Below are 6,597 nucleotides of genomic sequence, written 5' to 3' on the forward strand. Positions count from 1 at the left end.
TCTTTCCTCTTTCTTCTTTCCTCTTTCTTCTTTCCTCTTTCTTCTTTCTTCGTTTTTCTCTTTTCTCTTTTTTCTTTTTTCTTTTTTCTTCTTCCTTTTCTCTTTTTTCTTTTTTCTTTCTCTTTTTTCTTTTTCTTCTTTCATTTTTTTTTCTTAAATAAGAGTTTAACTTACTTTCAGGCTGTACACCTGATGTCTTCTGCGAGTGTTTGTGGTTTCATAATCACATTTTCCTGCCTTTAAAAAAAAAAGTGTTGTTTTCTTGCGCCTTCATGCAATACAAAGAGGGGAAAATGAGAAAAAGGGTGAAAAGTGACTATAACCAAAGTGTTATTCAACACAGTAACAATCTGAGGAAAATATAGGGAGGGAAATACTTTCCCCTGCTAGGTTCTGTGATGTTTTGTAGGTGTTTCTTGGTTACAGCAGTACCTAAGAAGACATCCAGATAGAAGTTTGCTAGGTTTATGGTTGGGCTTGCTGATCTTAAAGGTCTTTTGCAACCTTAATGATTCTATGATCCTACTACTCTATGATTCCAAGGCTAGTTTTAGAGGCAAGGTTGCATCTCGGTAGCTGGCTCTATCACTTTTGGACTGAGTTTGCTAATTCTCTACAAACTAGTGCTGCAATAAGTTTGAAAGCAGATTTGAGCGGTAAAGAGTAACGAACTGTCTCCGTCCCTCCTCTCCTGCGTAGTGTTGTGAGCTGCATTTCCTTCTGAAGGAGGGGACTCGAAAAGCCACCCTGGCTGCTCTGTCTTGAGACCTGGCTATGTTCCCTGCGAGCACATCGAATGCTAATATAGTTAAACCCTTGTGCATGATCAGATCCTTTTTTAATCGTAACTGCAATGCAACTAACTAACTTCTCTGCTGGACTTTCCTCTAATCTCCAGTAGTGTGATACTTTGCAGGAGTGGAAAGCCTTTTACCGACTCTTTTTTTAATTTCCACCGATGAAACAACAGTAGCAAAGAAAATTACTTCAGCAGCTGAAAGCCACTCACTTGAGTCATGGTAATAGCAGATTATTTAGTACGGTTGCAAGGGCAGGAAGAGATAAAGTTTCACTGAACTTGGTATTAAAAAAAAAAAGGCAAGGGGGGGCAGGAGCAGCAGAACTATTTGCAGTGAATAGGGCAATGTTCTGACTTCTGTACCTCTGAACAGCCAAATCCCTGAGGTCCTGGACCTCTGTTTTTTTTATTTTTATTTTTTATCTCTCTTTTTGATTGAAGAAAGGACTCCACATCCCAGTTGAGGCCACCAGGCATTTTTGAATTTCTGGGGAATGTGCTTTAGGAGCTGAGTGGAGGGACTGGCAAGGAGCACCTGCTCCAGGAAGGTTCCTGTTCCCACTTGGTTGTGGTGGAGCAGGGCTGCGTTCAGCTGGAGGTATCAGATGGCCTCCTAAGACAGCTGCTCTCCTGGAGCTCACAGACCCGCCGAGCTGCCATTGGCTGAATGCCTGACATCAGAGTTGGACCTGGATTCCAGTGTGGGCACTGGGTTGTTGCCTCTCTGTCTTTTTTTGGTGTCTAGGCTGGACATGAGACTTTGACATCCACCAGCCTGCACTTGCCAGAGCTCCCTGAGCCACGTTGAAACCCTCATTTTCCTCACATGACATTTGGCCAACCCCTGCGAGGACACATGATGAATGAAGCAAGTAACGCTCAGCCTCTGCAGAGGTGTCTGACTTGAAAGACTTCCTGCTTTAAGATGATGCCACAGTTGTGCTGGCACAGGCAAAGCAGAGCTTAGTTAGACTTTCTCCCCACTTGGACACGTCCTTTGGGATCTTTTTCAAAGCCCTATCGAAGATTCAGATCCCTCTCCCGAATCTCCATCCTGCACCTCAGCCCTCTCCTGTGCCCAGGCTGGTTTTGTAATCACACCTCTCCACTGGGTAAAATTTTTCGTTCTTTTCACACCAAGAGGTGCTGTGAACGGAGGGTTTTTACACTACCAGGGTGGAGCTAACTGATGTGTTTTTCTGCCTCGAGTGTGTTTCCTTTCAAAGAAAGTCACTCGGTTGACTCTCAGAGCTTCTCACGGATGCAGTGTGTGCCTCACCGTCATGTCAGAGGTGAAGGGGTTCAAAGAAAAGGCTTAGAGGGACAGATGAGGAAGGAGGGATGGAAGGAAGGAGAGCTCCAGCAGTTTAGCTTCCCCTGCATGACAAGTTTTTATTTTTCCTCCTTGGGATCTTTTCCAGGTTACTGTCTGTTTATCCTCCCACTTTGTTCTGAAGAAGGTGATATGGTGAATATAACTGCTGACAGCAACTTTTGGGTTTCTTCTCTTGTCTGAGTTCCATTCCAAAGAGCTCTGCAGCAGCTTAGGAAGGACATGATGTACTGACCACCTTCCAGGCCCTTGTCACCTCTATAGGAGCTCTTGGCTTTTTTTGTATATGTTTGTGGATCTAAGTTAAAACACTTGGCTGCAAATTCTGCTGTTGCTTCCCATTTTGCTGAAGCCAGGATTTGTGTAAGCAGAGTGTTGTTCTTTGCCTCAGCTTCGAGGCAAAGAACATCAGCCTGAGCTCAAGCTAGAGAAGGAAGAGAAAGTCAATACAGTAGTATGAGTATCCAAAACCTGTACTTGAGAAATCATCTATAGGACTAACCAGAGCCTTGATCCTGTGATCACAGAGACCTACAGCTTCACGCATGGTTCCCTTGCAGGGTTAGTCATGTGCTTTCTGCCTTTTCTCACCCAGAGATGTTCACCAGATCATGTTCGTGATTGACATCAAAAGGCACCGTGAGCCCGTGATCTCACCGTGATGGCTCATTTCCCTTCTGTGGTGGTGGTCTCTGTTTGCCTGCGCTTGCATTCTGACCAGAGCATCTGACTCCTGCTTGTAGGCCTGGCTGGAAGGAAAACATTGGCAAAGGCAGCGTAAACTGCAAACCCTTGTCTGGAGCCAATCGCAAAGTGCTTTTTGTACCGCTGCTTGTTTGTGTTCATTTTGTGATTTATCAGGCCTGTTGGAGAGTTTTAATATGTCACCGCCACCCAGGTCACATCCCGCAGCAGAGATAATGTTCATTAACTTCGATGATGAGGGTGGAATGAACCCAGATTGCTTTTCAAATTGCACACTATTTTAGCAACAGTAATTCCTCCGGTTGGTATCGTACCTGGGAGCACCCCCACTTTGGAGCAGCTTTGGAGCAGCTTGCTGGGGCAGAATTGTGCCGTCCCATTTTGGGATTTCTTTAGTTCCAGCTTTGTGTAAGAATATTTCCCTGTGTTTGCTCCTTTCGGGCAGAAATGCTGAATGGAAGAAGCACACGGTTCTATAGGAGGTACCTGGGGCAGGATGAAAAGAAAATGGTGCAGCTTTCACGTAACCATACCTTATCTTTCTCACTGCAGTGCCATGTCTGTGGTGGGGATGTCGGGTTCAGTTACCTCTCAAGTAAATGTCTTGATATTTATGTGAGTCATGAAGAGCCCTGAGATTTGTGAATGATAAGCTCTGCATTGCATTTTTCTGGGGTTTGTGAATGGTCATTTCCACATCACATCTGACAAGTTTTAGGCTGGATTCCTTCTCAGTAATCAGCTGCATCGATTATTATGTCTTTAAATTTGCTTGGCATTCATTCAGAAAAAGTGTATCTCCTTTTCCTTATCATTGTCTGGTACAAACATCCCACTTATCTCCAGGAGATACAACAATATAGTCAGAGCATATGCATAGGAAATTCCAACCCTAAAAGGCAAAAGAATTTCCAGTTGATAAACAGCTGAGAACAGGGACATTATGAATCTTGTGGCCATCTGTGGATCATACTCTGGTTCTGTTGCTCCCATGACTTCTGTTATATCTACTGAACTTGGTGTTTCATCAGGCAAGTGAAGGGAGTCTTAATGCTGAGGTCTCTTTTAGGGCATCCTCACCCTGCCAGGCCAATGGGGAGAGAAGGGCTCGAGGGTACAGCTCATCACGTGAGCACTTTGTGCTGTGTCCTCTGCAATGCTCTTCCCGCGTTGCCAAGAGTTTTAACCCGCAGGTGTTTGACTGACACTCTGTCACTAAGCTGTCGAGGACCTGACCTGCTTGTCAGTCTGGTTATAAAACAGGGGTAAAACCTCCACGCTTTGCAGAAAGACTCTGGAGAAAGTAGCTCTGAACCACCTGGGGGTGCTTACAAACAAAGAAATCTCAGCCAGCAGAGCAGAGTGGAAAACCTCAGGATATGCACAAACCAGGCCGTGAACTTTCCTGAGCTGTGTTACTGGGGCTGTGTGTGAACTTCCAACAAAAAAGAAAATAACATTCTGCCCCATTCTATCTTATTCTGTTACTCAAGGCCAGGGCACTCTTGCCCTTCCGTCAGGACATAATGCCACTTCTCTAGGAGCTGAGGAGACTCTTTATGGAGAAATTGCATCTTTCGTGACATAATTTTTTGATTTGTGTCTCATCAGCAATGCCTGTATTGCACCCCCACTGATTATAAACTAGAAAAACAGAAACAGCAATTACAAGAAGTGTCATTTATTTCATGAAAAACATGTATCGCCTTACCAAAGCATTGCTGCAGTGAAGTCATCTCCTAGCACAGACAGGGAACCTACCATGAAGAAAAATTCAGGTTTCATCCAGGGTTGCCAGACCATGAACAGTTAAAGGAAAGACTTTAATCGAAGAGCTGCGCCTCTAGGAAATGGTTGGAACATCTTCCATGATATGTGAAAGAGTTCAAAGGTGTCGATATGAACCTTTCTGTACTGGGCACGTTTTAATTATCAGCAAACATGACAGTAGGGGCCTGTCTCCATTAACTATGACTATCCTGACCAGGAGCTGAGCATGAGATAGTGTATGAAAGTTGAGCCTAAGGAATGAGTTATAGCGATGACAGTAAAAGCATGGTGCACATGAAAGAAGAAATGGTGAAAGGAGATGGAAAGAAGGAAGAAGTCTTGCAACCTTGTGTGCTGCAAGATCACAGCTCTTTTTGGGCATAGTGACATGCTCCCAGGCAATGAGTGAGAAGAGCAAGGTCTAAGCTGGAAGCTTCAGGGTTACAGATTCAGTTGGTTTCAGAGGACAAGAGAAATAAGTAGTAGTAATAATAAAGCTGTTTTCCTTTCCAAAACACCGCAAATTTTCGGGGTTTTTTTTTTTTTTGTTCTTTAGTGGAAATATTTTAGTCCACAACAAGAATGTTTTAATTCTGAATGCTGTTATTGTGTGTCATAGGAATTTAGTTAGATGCAGTACGTGTTTTTCCATTCAGTTGATTTCCTGAAGCTTCCAAGGTGCACCATGACCTCTTTATGTGGTGCAGAAACATGTTGGCTCAATCCATGCTGTGCCTGGCAACAGTGTTTATGGAAGATGTGGTCCTGTGGATAAACTTGGTTGACAGAAAGAGTGAGGGTATGGGGGAACTTTATCTGTAGTTTCCATGAGGCATTTTGATGGGTTGACTGAATCAAAACATTTCATACTTTGCACCTCAGTTTCCTAGACCAAAACTCCAACTTTTCTTCAGATTTTTTTTTTTTCAGTTGAAAAACTGTTTCTGTATCAACCAGGGACCCTGGCAGTGCAGGGTGAAGGGTTGGGCTTGATGATCTTAAAGGTCTCTTCCAACCAGATGACTCTGTGATTCTGTGATTCTATGTTTGACAGAATTTTCTTTGGCAACAGAAAACTCCAGCTTACCACCTGATGATCATGGAGGCTTTTGTCATTTAAGAAGACAGGAAAATGACCTTTGAGAGTGATTTGAAAAGGTCATTTCAGGCGTTGAGGGTAGCATGGGAGAAGATGTGAGCGTGCCTGCAGAAATGGATCACTGAGTGGAGGACGTAGGGTGGACCTCAGCCTCATCACGATAGCAGTCTGGGATGGGAAAAACCCTGTGTAGACAGACACCTAAGATGCTGGTTACGATGAGGTGGGTAGAAGATAGGTGCATGGTGAGAGACAGGTGTGGGGCTGGAGGTGGCTAGTGTGTTCCTTCCTCCTGCAGAAGGGTGAAAGTTTAAGCTAGAGATTCACCCATGTTTAGGTCCAGCACGTTGTATGGAAGTGATCTTCAGTTTTCTTGAAGCTTTGGCTCTTTCCTTGACTTTGTTAGCATCATTCCTGGGCAGGAGGATTCATGCTTACACACCAGAACAGCTAAGACAAGAGCATCCATCTTCCTCACTCCTTGTAAGAAAGAAAAAGACACCTCCAGAAAAAGTGCCTGGAACAGAGTGAGACAATTACTTCCTGTTAGGTGATATCCAAAACATAAGACATATCTGCCTGTTTTTTCGTCATGCAAAAGAACTTGTAGCCTCAGAACCAGAGTGGACCCACATTGACTTTGCAACAATGCAAGGGTGCCTTTTCCTCAAACTCCCACCTTATGGGCAATATAAGCCACTGCTTGCTGTCAGGGTGGAAGGTGAAGTCTCAAGAGGTCCAGCTGAACTTAGGTTCATCACATGTACCGCAAAACAGATTCTAGCCCAAACTACAGCCATGATGCCTGGTCATGTTCCCCCAGTAATATCTCTCTTCCTTGCTGGACCACCTTTGGTGGTCAAAGGAATGAGACCTGCAGCCCAGTCTTTC

The sequence above is a fragment of the Buceros rhinoceros genome, unplaced genomic scaffold (genome assembly GCF_000710305.1).
Source record: "Buceros rhinoceros silvestris isolate BGI_N320 unplaced genomic scaffold, ASM71030v1 scaffold17909, whole genome shotgun sequence".
NCBI classification, from domain to species: Eukaryota; Metazoa; Chordata; class Aves; order Bucerotiformes; family Bucerotidae; genus Buceros; species Buceros rhinoceros.